The sequence below is a fragment of the Phoca vitulina genome, unplaced genomic scaffold (genome assembly GCF_004348235.1).
Source record: "Phoca vitulina isolate PV1807 unplaced genomic scaffold, GSC_HSeal_1.0 scaffold11, whole genome shotgun sequence".
NCBI classification, from domain to species: domain Eukaryota; kingdom Metazoa; phylum Chordata; class Mammalia; order Carnivora; family Phocidae; genus Phoca; species Phoca vitulina.
In genome coordinates, this window is record NW_022589714.1 from 22,256,565 (window position 1) to 22,273,497 (window position 16,933).

Consider the following 16,933-nt stretch of genomic DNA (forward strand, 5'->3'; position numbering starts at 1 on the left):
CACTGTAGTGTTAGCTAATAACTTTCATCACTTCACATAATTATTATTTTTTTATTTTTTATTTTTTTATTTTTTTGAGAACATTTAAGATCCAGTATCTTTGCAGGGCACCTGGGTGGCTCAGTCCCTTAAGCATCCAACTCTTGCTTTCAGCTCAGGTCTTGATGTGGAGGTTGCAAGTTCAAGCCCCGTGTTGGGCTCCAGTAGGCCCAGCATGAAGTCTACTTAAAAAATTTTTTTAAAAAGAAAAAATAAATTCAAAATATGATCTAGTATTTACGTAACTTCCAAGTATATATTACAGTGTTGGCAACTATAATCACATTGCTGTGCATTAGATCCCCAGACCTTATTCATCTTCTAATTGCAAGTTTGGGAAAAGTTTTCAATTAGCAATAATCGCGCCTCGGATAAACCTCATTGGCTACGATACTGCCACTGCGCAAAGCTCTAATTGCAAGTTTGAACAACATCTTCCCAATTTCCCTTCCCCCCAGATCCTAATAACTACCTTTCGACCCTACTTCTACAAGTGCAGCTTTTTTTTAGATTCCACATATAAATTATACAGTACAGTTTTGACTTTCTCTGAGTTATCTTACTTAGCATAATGCCTTCAAGGCCTATCCATGTTGTAACAAATGTCAGGGTTTCCTTCTTTCACTTTTCTGAATATTTCTGACTCTGTGTGTGTGTGTGTGTGTGTGTGTGCGTGCACGTGTCTGTGCATGTGCGCGTATGTGTGCATGTGTGTGTGTCTCACATCTTCTTTATCCATTCATCTGTGATGGATATTTAGGTTGTTTCCATATCTTTACTATTATGAAGAATGCTGAAATGAACATGGACTACAGCTATCTCTTTGATATCCTGTTTTTATTTCCTTTGGATATAAACCCAAAAGTGGAATTGCTGGATTATATGGTAGTTCTATTTTTGATGTTTTGAGGAAATTTTATACTATTTTCCATAGTGGCTGCACCAAGTTATATTCCTGCCAAGAGTGCACAAGTGTTCCCTTTTCTCTACATCCTTCCAACACATATTATCTCTTGTTCCTTTTGATGATAGCCATTCAAACAGGTGTGAGGTGATATCTCATTGTGATTTTGATTTTCATTTCCCTGATGACAAGTTTTGCTGAGCATCTTTTCTTGTATATGTTGTCCATTCATATCCCTTCTTTGGAAGAATGTCTTATTTAATTCCTCCACCCATTTTTTAATCAAAGTCTTCGCTTTTCTTGTGATTGAGTTTTATGAGTTCTTTATATATTTTGGATATTAACACCTTATTAGACATGTAGCTTGCACATATTTTCCCCCATTCTATAAATTGACTTTTCATTTTGTTATTTATTTTTTTTCTTTTTTAGTTTGATGTAGTCCCACTTGACAATTTTTGCTTTTGTGCTTGTGCTTTTGGTGTCATGTGCAAAAATAAATCATTGCCAAGACCAATGCTAAGGAAGTTTTTCCCTCTGTTTTCCTCTAGTTCTCCAGTTTTATATCTCTAATACATTATAAGTTAGCTTTCATGAATGGTGAAAGATAGGGGTCCAATTTCATTTTTCTGCTTGTAGTTATTCAGTTTCCCCAACATTTATTAAAGAGACTACCCTTTCCTCATTGAGTATTCTCGACTCCCTTATCAAATATTAGCTGAACATGCATGCAAGAGCTTATTTCTCAGGTCTCTATTCTGTTCTATTGGTCTATGTATCTATTTTGATATCAGTATCATACTGTCTTGATTATTATAGCTTTGTAGTATAGTTCAAAATCAAGAAGTTTGAAGCCTTTAGCTCTTTTCTTCTTCCTCAGGATTACTTTGGCTATTTGGGGTCTTTGTGGTTCCACATAAGTTTTAAGATTGTTTTTTTCTATATCTGTAAAAACTGCCATTGAAACTTTGATAGCAAGTACATTGAATCTGTAGATGTTTTGGGGTCTATGAACATTTTAACAATATTGATTTTTCTGATTATGAACATGGGATGTCATTCCATTTACTTGTATGCTTTTAAATTTCTTTCACCAAAATCTTGTAGTTTTCAGTGTATAGATCCTGTACTTCTTTGGTTAAATTTATTCCTAAGTAATTTATCTTATTAATGTTATTGTAAATAAAATTATTTTCTTTATTTATTTTTCAGCCATCTTTTTTTTTTTTTTAAAGATTTTATTTATTTATTTGAGAGAGAGAGAATGAGAGACAGAGAGCATGAGAGGGAGGAGGGTCAGAGGGAGAAGCAGACTCCCTGCCGAGCAGGGAGCCTGATGCGGGACTCGATCCCGGGACTCCAGGATCATGACCTGAGCCGAAGGCAGTTGCTTAACCAACTGAGCCACCCAGGTGCCCCTCAGCCATCTTTATTAGTGTGTAAAAAAGCAACTGATTTCTGTATATTGATTCTATATCCTGCAATTTTACTGAATTTATTGATTACTTCCAACAGTTTTTTGGTTTCTGATTTGGATGCCTTGTATTTCTTTATCTTGCCTTATTATTCCATCTAGGACTTCTAATATTATGTGTTGATACCCCAGCTCTTTTGGCTTCCACTTGTAGTGGAATATTATCAACACATAATATTAGAAGTGGCTTTGGCTTCCACTGGTAGTTCCATTGTTCTTTTTTCCTCTCTTGCTGACTGCCTTTGTGGAACAGTAATTTTTCATAGTATTATGCTCTGATTCCCTTCTATCTTTTGTGAATCTGCTATAAGTGTTTACCATGCTTTGTTTTTACCATGAGGCTTACATAAAACATCTTACATAAAACAATCTTTTGAAAGTTGATAGCAACTTAAATTCTATTGCATATAAAAATTCTATCCTTATACGCTCACCTTTTGAGTTTTTTTAAGATTGACTTATTTGAGACAGAGAAAGCACGTGTGAGAGTGGGAGGAGGGGCAGAGGGAGAGAATCTTCAAGCAGACTCCCCACTGAGCATAGAGCCCAACCTGGGCTTGATCCCACGACCCATAAGGTCATGACCTGAGTCAAAACCAAGAATTGGATGCTTAACTGACTAGCTACCCAGGTGCCACCCTTTTGTGTTTTTAATGTCACAACTTACCTCTTTATATTGTGTATTCATTAATAAATTATGGTAGCTATGGTTATTTTTGATACTCTTTTCTTTTAATCTTTATACAATAGTTGTGAGGTTAACACACCAACATATTAAAGAATTAGCATTTTCTGAATTGGACTGTACATTTACCTTTACTAGTGTGTTGTATATTTTGTATATAGTTTCATGTTACTAATTAGCACCTTTTCAGTTAAAGAACTTTCAGCATATCTTATAAGGCAGTTCTAGTTGTGATGAACTCTATCAGCTTTTGTTTGTCTGGGTAAGTCTTTATTTCTCCTACATTTCTGAAGAATAATTTTGTTGAATAGAGTATTATTGGCTGACAATTTTTCTTATTTTAGTACTTCTAGTGTATCATCCCACTATCTCTCAGCCTATATGGTTTCTGTTGAGAAATTGGCTGATCATCCAATGGAGGTTCCTCTGTAGGTTACAATCTTTCTTTTGCTGCTTTTAGGATTGTTTGTCTTTGATTTTGTCAGTTTCATTATAACATGCCTCAGAGAAGATAATGTTGGATTGAAATAATGAGTTGATATATTATCTTAATGAAATTGGATGTCCAATCTCTTCACAGGTTTGAGAAGTTCTCAGTGCTTTTTTTTTTTTTTTTAAAGATTTTATTTATTTGACAGAGAGACACAGCGAGAGAGGGAACACAAGCAGAGGGAGTGGGAGAGGGAGAAGCAGGCTTCCCGCTGAGCAGGGAGCCCGATGCGGGGCTCGATCCCAGGACCCTGGGATCATGACCTGAGCCGAAGGCAGACGCTTAACGACTGAGCCACCCAGGCGCCCCCTCAGTGCTTTTTTTAAAATGATTTTTCTTCTTCTTTCCTAAAACTCAAATGATTCTGATGGTGTTCCACAGATTATTGAGGCTTTCCTCACTCTTTTTCATTATTTTTTCTTTGTTTTCCTCTGACCAGGTTATTTCAAAATTCCTATCCTCTAACTCACTTATTCTTCCAGCCAGCTATTCTAATGCTGATGGTGTTTACTGCATCCTTCATTTCATTCATTGGATATTTCAGCCGCAGAATTTTTGTTTGGTAAGAATTCTATCTCTTTGTTAAATTTCTCATGTTTTTCATGTATTCTTTTCCTGATTTCATTTTTGTATTTTCTTGTAGCTTATTGAGTTTCTTCAAAATATTTTGAGGATTCTATTCTACTCTATTTTTAATTCTTTATTGCTTAAATCACCAATCTCCATCTCATTGAGTTTGCTTCCTAAAGGATTATTGAGATCTTTGGTGATGTTATGTTTCCTTGATTCTTCATGTTCCTTGGAAGTTTTCATTGCTGCTTTTGCATTTGAAGTTGCAGTCAACTCCTTCAAACTTTATTAACTGCTTTTAGGTGAGAGATATTTTCATTGGTCCTGCTATATATTCTGACACTTTCTCCCACCTTTATGGATACACCTGTTCCACAATTCTTGCTCCCTTGTGTAGAAGAATTCTTATGCTTGTATGTCTTCTTTCTATCTTACAACATGCCAGGCCATCTGCTGGAAACCTCTTTTTTGCTTTCCCAAAGATGGCACTACAACTAAAGATTGTGATTTCTCCCTTGTTCACAGACCCTGGACTGTTTTCTGTGCATACTCCTTGTCTGCCTGAGCTATTCTCACTGCCACCTCAGAAATGCACAGAAGGAGCTAGCCACAGAGTAGAGAAGAGGTGTGGTTTGGGCACTCAGGGTGTTGGGGATGCCTGTGGGCCAGCTGAGGGAATTCTTGGTTGAAGTTTTCCCAGTACTTCATGGGCAGTCTTCCTGCTGGAGTCCAGAAAAGACTCAGCAGGAACCACATTCCTTTAATGCCCTCTGATATTATTTTCCTCTTTCCTGATCTTCTCCCTCCTCCCAGTCATGGAGCTTCCACTTTAATATTCTAGGTACTATCAGGGAGAAACAGATTTCTTTAGTAGTGTCCTTATAGCCAGGAAAGCTGGGTACTCACCCACCACTCTCTATTTCCCCCATGGGGGAGATCCCCAGCTTCCTCTTTCTCTATGCTGTGCTACCTTCTGGAGAGGAATGACACTGATAAATTCTTCATCCACACTCTCATGCATCTAAACCCTTTTTTTTTTTTTTCCCTCCATGGAAATCTGGACTTCTACAAAGGCTCTCTCACCCATGGGTTTCTATCCAAGTCAGCACTTTCCAGGTCCTGCCAGACTGTGGCCAAGAGTGGATAGAGCTGGCCCATAGGCTTCTGGCTATTCCACAAGCCATACTATAGTCTATCTGCTTATTACTTGATGCACAGTTGGGTGAGACTCCTTGACATTTGGTGCTAAATCCCATGACTCCCACAGAGATGATGGATGCCAGATTTTAGTTGTTAAAGAAGGGACCAAAACAAGAGATATCTTATGTTGCCATGACGTTGACACCACTTGGTACTCTCATTTTTTAAGCTTTGATTTTAACTGACATTTATATTAGCCAGATCCAAAAGGAACAGAGAAACCATCTTTCTCATATCAGAAAAAAAACTATTTGGACAGCTAAAATTTCATTCAATTATTTAAGTGTTTGCTATTAAGATACTGTATCATGCCATAAGCCCAATTGGTAATTCTTTTTTATTAAATATTTTCTCTGTTTTGTCACTTCCAGAATGTTAGAATTGGTTAGAGGTCATAAGTCAAATACACTGACTGCAAATCTAATCACTTTAGGATGTGAATTAAATGGGGAAAGTGAATAACATTTTGATGAGTAGCATGAATGGGACAAAAAATCCCATGTTAGGAGGGGATATTCTAAAAGATATAGTAGTGGGCAAATATAAACGGAATATGAGGTACAGGAACACACCAATTTGGCTTGGGTCAGATATATGTGTAAAGACATATCGGGATAAAGGAGGAAATGTTAAGTTTGCATCAGAAAGCCATGATAAGGAGTCTGATAATTATTTAGCACACCTAAATATTTTAGAGCAGGAGAAGGACATTTTATTTCCTTGAAATGTCCTGATTAACCCCAGAAAATTTTTAAAAAGCTTGTTTCAACAAAATTTCTTTGGACTAGCTTTTACAAAGAAAGGTATGATGAAGAGAAGTGATATGAAGAGAAAAGAAATAACACAATAGCTAACAAAACAATTCCCGTCTAGCATAACCAAAGGATACAATAGTAGATACTTTTCAGTAGGCTTCTTAATTTTATAATAACAGACAGCAAAGAAATGCCTAGGATATCCTTTTGTTGAAAATAAGCAAAATCAAAAATAAGAACTCAATAGGTCTAAGACAATATTGCTCAGAAGTATAATTAGGGTGAAAATCCAGAATTTAATACTTTTAGGAAGAAACTATAATAAGCATCAGCACACATCACAATAAAAAAAAAACATTAATTTAGGGGTGCCTGGGTGGCTCAGTTGGTTAAGCAACTGCCTTCGGCTCAGGTCATGATCCTGGAGTCCCGGGATCGAGTCCCGCATCGGGCTCCCTGCTCGGCAGGGAGTCTGCTTCTCCCTCTGACCCTCCTCCCTCTCATGCTCTCTGTCTCTCATTCTCTCTCTCAAATAAATAAATAAAAATCTTTAAAAAAAAAAAAACAAAAAAAAAACATTAATTTAGTTTAGATAAGCATAAAATAAAAACAAGAAAGAGATGTCAGAGTGATTCAAAGTTATATATATACTGAAAAAAAACATAAAAATATGTTAAAGATCATTTTGGTAAATACAAAACACAGGGGAAAAGATAAGAAATCTGGGTATTTATTAAACTCTTCCTATATTCAGCCATAATATTAGATTTTCATTTGTCCTATACAATATTCAACATAGATATCATAATCACAATCAAGCTCATGAATTTAATTGCCTAAGATGTCACAGTTTAGACTGGATGTACTAGAAAAGAGTGAGAATACCTGCTTTGTCTTGATCTAAAGTCAATTCCACTACATCATGATAATGTGTTATATTATAGTTTTAACCTGATATAAATTGCTAAATTTATCAGATAATTATAACTACTTTATCTCCAGTACTTAGAATTTATAAAGTATTTTAAAAATTATATTTGATCCTTACAACAATGAGTAAATGTTGACAAAAGTGACATAATCAGAGGATAAATAACTAAAGTCATGTTTGAATGATATTTATTAAAATTAAATATATTATGTCTAGGTAGTAATTACCAACACTTTTGGAGGACACTAATTCTTTCAGGTCCACTTAACACATATGGATCATAGTAAATTAAACTATTCACCCAAAGCCATAAATAGTTAATATACCTTTTTGTCTACTAAAATCTAATGTCTGTAACTACTACTTAATTGCTTAAACATGGTTTAAAACCAATGTAGTCCAACAATTAACTTTAAAGATTTGCCTTCCTAATTATTTTATAAAGACTCTCATTTCTAATTTCAGTCCCTAATTAGACAATAGAATTTAAAACAAGGGCATAGGGAGGTGGAAAAGAGATGAGGAGCTATATTCCTGTTGCTTGATCTCTTTGGCAGACTTTCTTTGTGTTACTCTGATATCCCAGATAGGATATGCTTATATATACTTAATTCTTTGTCTTAGGATATGAATTCCTTCAACATTTTAAACCACAAAATCAACTCAGGCCATACTTTTATTTAATCCATTTGATATCATCATCTTTACCTTTTCCAACTGGCTGAGGCCGTGTCTGACTTGTGAATTATTGAACCCCTGATGCCTACAACACTATCTGAAATATAGCAATAACTCAACATCTATGTGTTACATAAAGGAATGAGTAACCAACTAACAGATTCAAGAAATGAACCATCCTGTTTAATTTTCACATACCAGCCAGTCTATATCAAATACATTTATATATAACATATGAAAACTTTACACAGATACATAGAATATTACTTAATATACTAACATTGAAATATAGGTGTTTTCATTCCAACTTTTTGAGAGATTATTGATGCTGAGAGGAATTGGATTGTTCAGTGTCATACAGCCAATTAATAGCAAAGTGGGGACTAGACTATGTGTCCTCTAATGTTCATATTTGCATATTAATAATGTCAAGATATGGTATCATAAGATTAGTGAATAATGCTATGCTACTTTTGTTTTTATAATTAACATATTAAATATTAGGTTAACGGAATCTTACAATGAAGTTAAGTAGGCCTCACCATCATCATTTTCATATCTGTTTAGATTCTGTCTTGTGTTATGAAAAATAAATATAGACTCATAGTACATAGGCAAATAATTGCTGAATAAAAATTCAAAAGAGTTCACAAGCAAAATTTTAATACTGATTTTCTATTTAAATGAGATTAGAAATATTTTAGAGCTAATGAATTACATTACAGAATATTATTAATAAAAATAGGTTAATAGGAATACTTCAAGAAAATATTGTAAAGAAATTTACACTTTTAATGATTTTTTTTAACTGGACCAAGGATTCAGTTGAATAAATTTTATGTATTACTGTTTATGTTGAGAATCTTTTACTTTAAGGAACATACTAAGAAAATTACAGTTAATAAAGTTATACCTATATCATTTGCCAATCATTCAAAAGCATAATGAGCACAAGGGGAAACTGGGGGAGGGGGTATTTTGTTACTACATATGATATAAAAATGACTTTCAATTTAGTTTTAAAAAAGACAGCAACATTCATTTAGAGTATTATCATGTCTTAAGGGCATGCAGTAATAGAATGCATGTACCAAGGAAAACTCTCTACTATTTTTATTTAGGAATATAAATGAAGAAATAAATATATCCTGTCAGGTAATAAATGTCACCCAGAGGCCACAGAATTTACTTAAGTCATTCAATATTTTTAACTGACCACTCTACTCCAGATCTTTGAATGACTAACTAGCCCAAGAGGTATTTTGAGAGATACTGGAAAAAAATTAACACTTATATCTCCGGTGTGGACCCTCAGCTTATTTCTACAGAATTCACAACACATTATAGATTTTTAACTTCTTATAATCCATTGCAAAAGTTTTCTAGGCAATAAGGTACCCCATAGCAATAAGTATATTTTCCATGACGTCTTCAACCAAAGACTATATAGTTTCAGCCATTTTAATAGGATTCTGAATCACAACATAAGTTTGAAAATATTGCATCAATGCACTGTGAAGAAATGGATCATTGCATAGAATTTAAAATATAGCAGATTATTGATATATTTCACATTTAAGCAAATATTACCTTAAATAAGACTGATGTCTTTGATAAGGACTTTAACCTTGGTGGAATTTTCAGTATCAAAAAGTATAATTATTTTTTTCCCTTTGTTCATTTGTTTCTTAAATGTCACATATGAGTGAAATCATATGGTATTTGTCTTTCTCTGACTGACTTATTTCACTTAGTATAACACTCTCTAGCTCCATCCATGTTATTGCAAATGACAAGATTTCATTCTTTTTTATGGCTGAGTAATATTCCATTGTATAAATATATCACATTTTCTTTATTCATTCATCAGTCAATGGACATTTGGACTCTTTTCATAATTTGGCTATTGTAGATAACATTGCTATGAACATCAGGGTGAGTGTATTGCTTTGAATTAGTATTTTTGTATTCTTTGGGTAAATACCTAGTAGTGCAATCGCTGGGTTGTAGGGAAGTTCTATTTTTAACTTTTTAGGAACCTCCATACTGTTTTCCAGAGTATATGTACCAGTTTTTATTCCCACCAACAATTCAAGAGGGTTCCCCTTTCTTTACACCCTAGTCAACACCTGTTGTTTCTTGTGTTGTTGATTTTAACCATTCTGGCAGGTGTGAGGTGATAACTCATTGTAGTTTTGATTGGCATTTCCCTGATGATGAGTGATGTTGAGCACCTTTTCATATTTCTGTTGGCCATCTGGATGTCTTTTTTGGAAAAATGTCTATTCATGTCTTCTGCCCATTTTTTAATTGGATTATGTGATTTTTGGGTGTTGAGTTTTATAAGTTCTTTATATATTTTAGATACTAACCCTTTATCAAATATGTTTTTTGCAAAAAAGAGAGAGAGGGGCAAACCAAGAAACAGGCTCTCAACTATAGAGAACAAACTGATGGTTACCAGAAGGGAGGTGCATGCAGGGATGGGTTAAATAAGTGATGGGGATTAAGGAGTCACTTGTGATGAGAACTGGATGTTGTATGGAATTGTTGAATCAGTATATTGTACACCTGAAACTAATACTACACTGTATGTTAACTAACTGGAATTAAAATAAAAACTTTTAAAAATATATAATTAGCTTTACCTAACAAATCAAAATGGAAACCTGTCACATTGAGACTGAAGAAATAATAGTGTTTAATATGCAGATCTGGTGGACATACTGATCAAGTTTAAACATGGGTGATTAAAATCAATACTTTATTTTTGTATAAAAGTTATAGAAGGAATCCTAAGTAGACCTGACAGTGGACTGAAGTATGGTATGGGATGGTGGCAGTCAGCATGAATATATAGACTTGTCGAGAAGAGTTTGTCACAATTTCTGATAACAATGCATTGATCTTTCTAACTAAACCTACCTACCTTTACAATAGTTGGTTTTCAAGGTAAATCTCCATGTCCTATGAGCATTCTTCCATACAATAACAACAAAACAACAACAAAACTGTTCCCTATTTTTTCATAAACATGCATTAAAGAGATCTAATAGATAAATCTCATCTCTTAATAAACATATTCCTCTAAAGAAATCATGCTGCAGATGGTAAAGGAGGAAATAGGTGGCTGCCTTTTTATAACTATTAGCAAAAATAAGTAACAAAAAATATGTAATAAATAGCTAAATTCAGTAGCACTAAAAATTTGAGATGATGAAGTATATTTAAGTTAGAAAGCATACTTACAATAATTAAAAACAGTAGAAAAGACCAGAGTGAGAGTAAGATCATAGTGAAGAACAGGGGAATCAGCTTTAGATGTTAATTAGCTGAAAAATTCTTTTGTGAAAGTTTTCTTCTACCATAGATCTATCTTTTGGAAATTTAAGAAAGCTCTTAATAATTTCCAGTCTGTTTCTAGCAGTAAATGAAAAGAGAGATTTTAGAGAAAAAAAAAAAAAGTTGCTAATTTATTTATTGTGTCAGAGAACACACATGCAGAAAAAATGCAAAAAATGTGAAAGTGCTGTTTAATAATTAATTATAAGGCAAACAACTATATAACAACTCCATCTATGACAGAAAATTGTCAGGACCTAGAATCCTCTGTTTTGTCCTTACCTAGTCATAGCTTCCACTCATCTCTAGAACTGGCCATTATCTTATTTTACGGTAATAACTTCTTGACTTTTCTTTATTATTGTACTTCATGTATGCATTCCTAAGCAATATCATTAAGTACTGTTTGCTTTTGATTTATATATACATATAAATATTATATATGCTATATATATAATATATATATTTGAATGGATATATATATATATCCATTACTTCATGTCTCACTTCAACTCTTGGTTTTTGTTTATAGCTATTGTTCATTAATTCTAATTATTGTATACCAATAATTATTTATTCATTTTACTTTTTTTTTTTAGATTTTTTTTTTTTTAATTTGAAAGAGAGATAGAGCACAGGAGCAGGGGCAGAGGCAGAGAGAGAAGCAGACTCCCCCACTGAGCAGGGAGCCCAATGCGGGACTCGATTCCAGGATCCTGGGATCATGACCTGAGCTGAAGGCAGCTGCTTAACTGACTGAGCCACCCAGGTGCCCCTGTTCATTTTAGTTTTGATTGCTATTTGGTGTTACTAGATTTGGGCTATTAAAAGTATTGATGCTATGATTATTCTTTATCCATTTCCTGGTGCACATGTACATAAAATTTTCCAGGGAATATACCTATGAATGGAATTTCTGGGTCATACAGTATTATTTCCTGTCTCTACACCTAGAAACACTGGAAACACCCTTGCTTTCTTTAACAAGGTATCTCAGACTCATCCTGAAATTAGCACCCTACAAAGATCCTTTTTTAGGTTATAAGAGTATAAGAGAACAAAATTAGTAGTAAAGGCTACACATTACTTTGTCTTACGTGATGACTAGAGACTAACAGGGTGATAAGAGAGATGAGGAGTTTTTAATTATTGCAGGTACAGAACAGAGAAATTAACATTTTCTAAAAATAAAGATCATGGGTTTATATTGACATTTCTAGCATATCTCAAGTCTCTTCTGCCTTGCTCTAATAGCAGAGTTTCTAGTCTTCCATCTCAGAGCATGAATTGTAGAACCTGACTCCCTGGGTTCAAATCCATGCTTCACTATGAGAATATATTAAAATTTTAGTATAGATTAACATATTTTTAAGTGTCTTCATTACAAAATGGGAATAAATATAGTCCCTCAACTCTTCTAATAAATATAAAATGCAAATAAATTTCAATTTCAATATAACATTTTAATTGACAAGTAATTTAAGTAAGAAGGAAATGATACTGAATTCAGTAATAATTGATGACTCTTGGACTCTCTTTGAAACAAAGTTCTAAAAGGCAAGATTCTAAAATGAATAACAATAAATCCAGGGCACAATCAAAGGAAAGTAGGAAAAGAATCTATTTTTATACTTAATTCATTTCTGAACTCTAAATCACACAGGCTTCAATTATTAAGTACTACATGGGTTAATGTTTTGAAATGAAGGATTTGCCTCTTAATGTGAAATCTGCAGTTCATCATAAAGTTAAGAAAGTAATGTCCTTAGCTTAGTTACTCTCCAGAGAAACTATTCTCTCTTTGTGCTGTCTGCAGCACATACTAAAGAGAGATTAGGGGGAGGGAGGACATTTCCTGTATGAAAACATGGTAGAATATCAATAGGTTGAAGTAGTGCAGCTTCTCATAAAGCACTGAATGTTCTACACTAATCATTTTGCTGGAAATCCAAATATTTTGTGGAATCTCTTAGATTTATAAAGTTTCACTATAAAACTAGAAATGTACTATTTAAATAAAAGTCACCTGAACATAATTGAAGTAACCAACGATATTTAAAAAACACAATCATAAACATAAGTTAGAAAAATAAAACATTAAATCTAAAAAAATCTAAGAAACTTTAAAATTCTACCATAAGGTAGTAATACTTAAATATGGAAAGATCAAGGCACAATATTTTCTTAATTTTAACTAAAACTTTTTCATTCTTTAAACTATTAATATTTATGACTATTTTATTAAAGGGAATGATTTTTTGAATATCTAATGTTATGCTATGTCCCTTTTTAAAATAATTTTATTAATTATATTTTATTAAATAGATGAGAAATGTTTTATTAATTTTAGTATTTCTAGGTATCTTAAAATTCTTTCATTCTTTTTCCTGTTTTTGTCCATGTAGCCTTTATGTTCCCTTATTTCTCAGTTCTTGTTTGCTTTTTTTTTAAGATTTTATTTTTAAGTAATCTCTACACCCAACATGGGGATCAAACTTACAACCCTGAGATCAAGAGTCACATGCTCTACCAACTGAGTTAGTTGGGCACCCCATTTCTATCCTCTTTTTGAGAACCTGGCAACAAAAGAAGTTCACCATCCCCTTCTGGAGCTAAGATTCTGTGCCTAAGCTTGTGGTTGTAACATGTTTTTCTTGACTTTGGCTCAACTAGAGCTTGGAAAACCTAAATCAGAGGTGAGGGGATGGTTAAAGTAAGAAAAAAAGGCAGTCTGGCTAAAAATATAATAAGAGTTAATTAGATTAGTTAGATAACAAAATCTTATCAAATTAGTTGACAGATTTCAACTGGTATATCTCATTGGGGGCTATCTAAATTCACAGAAATAATTTTGTCCTGGATTTGCACTTTGGAATTCATGTGGGCTGCTTTGATAGAGATGCTGTCCCATTCAAACCAGAAGAGAAAAATGATCAATTATTGTTTATAGGATGTCAGTCCCAAGCATATTAGGTGAAGTTAGGTTTAGCATCACCTATTCAATTAGATTCATATAATAAGATAGTGAATATGTACTCTTGCCTCTCATGATAATAGTATAGGTATTTGTACTGGTGGAAAAATTAGGTGTTAATGCAAATCCTTAGGCCTATGAAAGAGCCCCCCAGTTATGTTCTATTGGAAGCATAGATTGACTTTTTTGAAAAGTATTAAAGTTGAAGGAGGGTTCTTTTGAAATGTAGAGTAAAAAACAAAAAGGGCCTCAAGTGATAATACAAAGAATTCCCTTAAATATGAGACAGACACAGGAATTTGGAGGAAACCTGAGGCTTCCAAAGGAAATTGAGCACATAACCAGCAATCAAATTAGGGTTGTGAGGTTGTGCTATGGGTTGAGTAAAGGAAAACCTTAGTTTCTAGGGTCCCTGCAGAAATGGAGGAACTGTTAATGAGGAAATCGCTTGTGTGAAGGGAAAGAAGTAGTAGTATAATGTAAGGTACATTATGTAAAGCCCATTATGGTGGGGTAGACAGAAACACATTTGGAGGAACAAAAGAGAAAGAAAAGTATGGAGGGTAATAATGTCTTAGATTTGAGAGAAAAAGAAGGAGTAGCATCAGAAGAAGATAGGTGATCTTTAAGTGATTGAATAGGTTCAGATAAGGTATACTGAGGTTGCTGAAGGGACTGTTTGAAATTTAATTGGGAGATGGCAAGATCTCATTCCTTTTGATGGCTGCATAATATTCCATTGTATATATATATATACCACATCTTCTTTATCCATTCATCTGTCTATGGACATCTTGTCTCTTTCCACAGTTTGGCTATTGTGGACATTGCTGCTATAAACATCAGGGTGCACGTAAGAAGATAGCAGGAGGGGAAGAATGAAGGGGGGGAAATCAGAGGGGGAGACGAACCATGAGAGATGATGGACTCTGAAAAACAAACTGAGGGTTCTAGAGGGGAGGGGGTGGGAGGATGGATTAGCCTGGTGATGGGTATTAAAGAGGGCATGTTCTGCATGGAGCACTGGGTGTTATACACAAACAATGAATCATGGATCACTACATCAAAAACTAATGATGTGATGTATGGTGATTAACATAACAATAAAAATTTTAAAAAAAGAAATTTAATTGTAAGAACCATTTTCTGGCTTCTTCATATCAAGTAAAGAAAGCAGACCATTATCTGGGGGGGGCATTCTGGGCCCCTGAAATTCAAGAGTTCTTCAAAGGTTCACAACTTGTGGAGGTAGCAAGAGCCCAAAATTTGTCATTGCAATTCTAAATTATCCTTAGTAAAATTTTTGCCATTTTGAAGGTATAGAAAATAATTAGTGCCACAGTGGTGAAACTTATAGTCTGCTGGAGGGTGGAAAGAAGGTGCCCAGTAATTGAGATGACCTAGGAGAGAGCAGGATCAAATAGAAAAAGGAGTCAAATAGGAAAAAGCAGTGCCATGAACAATCTCCATCTGAGTCTCCAGTGCAGTCTTTGTTGAGAAGCTGAAAGACTTGCTCTGAGCAATCTTTGGATGAGAAGTAACAAAACAAAAACAAAAAAAAAAAAAGAAAGGCCTCACAGAAGAGCTGGGTATTCCTGCTTCAGAGTCAGGAAGCAAATATTCACTTGGAAGAACCAAGAACACTTTCATCCAGGAAGTTCTCTTTTGACCAGAAGAGAGCCTGAAAGAGTCCTGCTCAATAGAAAGGGCCAGGGATTAAATCTTCCCTCAAAAGAGCCAAGAATAGTTCCATTCGGGAAGAGTTTCAGTCAACATAAAAGAGACAGAAAAAGTCCTGCACAAATAGAAAAGAATCACAAAGAATCCTGATCAGTCAGAAAAGTACCAGCGCTGTGAATTGTGTGAGACTGTTGAATCGCAGACCTGTATCTCTGACACAAATAATACATTATATGTTAAAAAAAAAAAAAAAAAAGAGGAAGAAGATAGCAGGAAGGGAAGAATGAAGGGGGGGAATCAGAGGGGGAGACGAACCATGAGAGACTATGGACTCTGAGAAACAGAGGGTTCTAGAGGGGAGGAGGGTGGGGGGATGGGTTAGCCTGGTGATGGGTATTAAAGAGGGCACATACTGCATGGAGCACTGGGTGTTATGCACAAACAATGAATCATGGAACACTATATCTAAAACTAATGATGTAATGTATGATGATTAACATAACATAAAAAAAAAAAAAAAACTAGTCTAAAAAAAGAAAAAAAAGAAAAGTACCAGCAAGAGCACCATTTAGTAGAATTGAAGTAACTCCTTGTTATGCAAGTACAGATAAATGTCCAGAGCACTGGATTGTTACTCACCACCATGGATCTCAATTTCTGCAGCCAGGCCAGAAGGACAAAAAGGGCCCGAGAAGTTGGCATGAATACTTGGGTGAAAACATCAGGGTCTGAGGGCATTTACCACTCTGCCCACATCATAGCACCAGACACTGTCGGGGGTGGGGGGGTGGGGGGGTGGGAATCTGTACTTAGATTAAGAGAGGGTTTATTCAGAAGAGGAAAATGCTCCAATCTCAGAAATCCACAAGTATCTGAAAATCAAACAGAGTAAGTTTGTTTGTTTGTTTGTTTGTTTAAAGGAAGGGCAAGTAGAGATAAGCAAAATCTTCTCAGGGGAAGCTAGACAAGCAAAAGGAAATGATCACTGGGCAAGACAGAAAAAAGATCTCACTTTGTTGAGCTGATTCCCAGAACAACATGATAAAGGAGTCACATCCTACATTTTTTTAGAGCTTGCTCAGGCTTAAGGGAACACAGGGTGCAAGGGACTGTAGGAAAGAGAGAAGCTGGACTAAAGTTGAGTCAAGACAAAACAGAAGTTAAGGAAGAAGCAACTGTAAACATTTAGTCAGTCTCTATCTTTTGTTCTT

At 34.6% G+C, this 16,933-nt stretch overlaps 1 pseudogene; it reads right to left on the bottom strand.

Annotated features, from left to right (window-relative positions):
- Window positions 1–233: 233 nt before the first annotated feature.
- LOC116635935 lies at window positions 234–450 on the bottom strand (annotated as a pseudogene).
- Window positions 451–16,933: the final 16,483 nt, after the last annotated feature.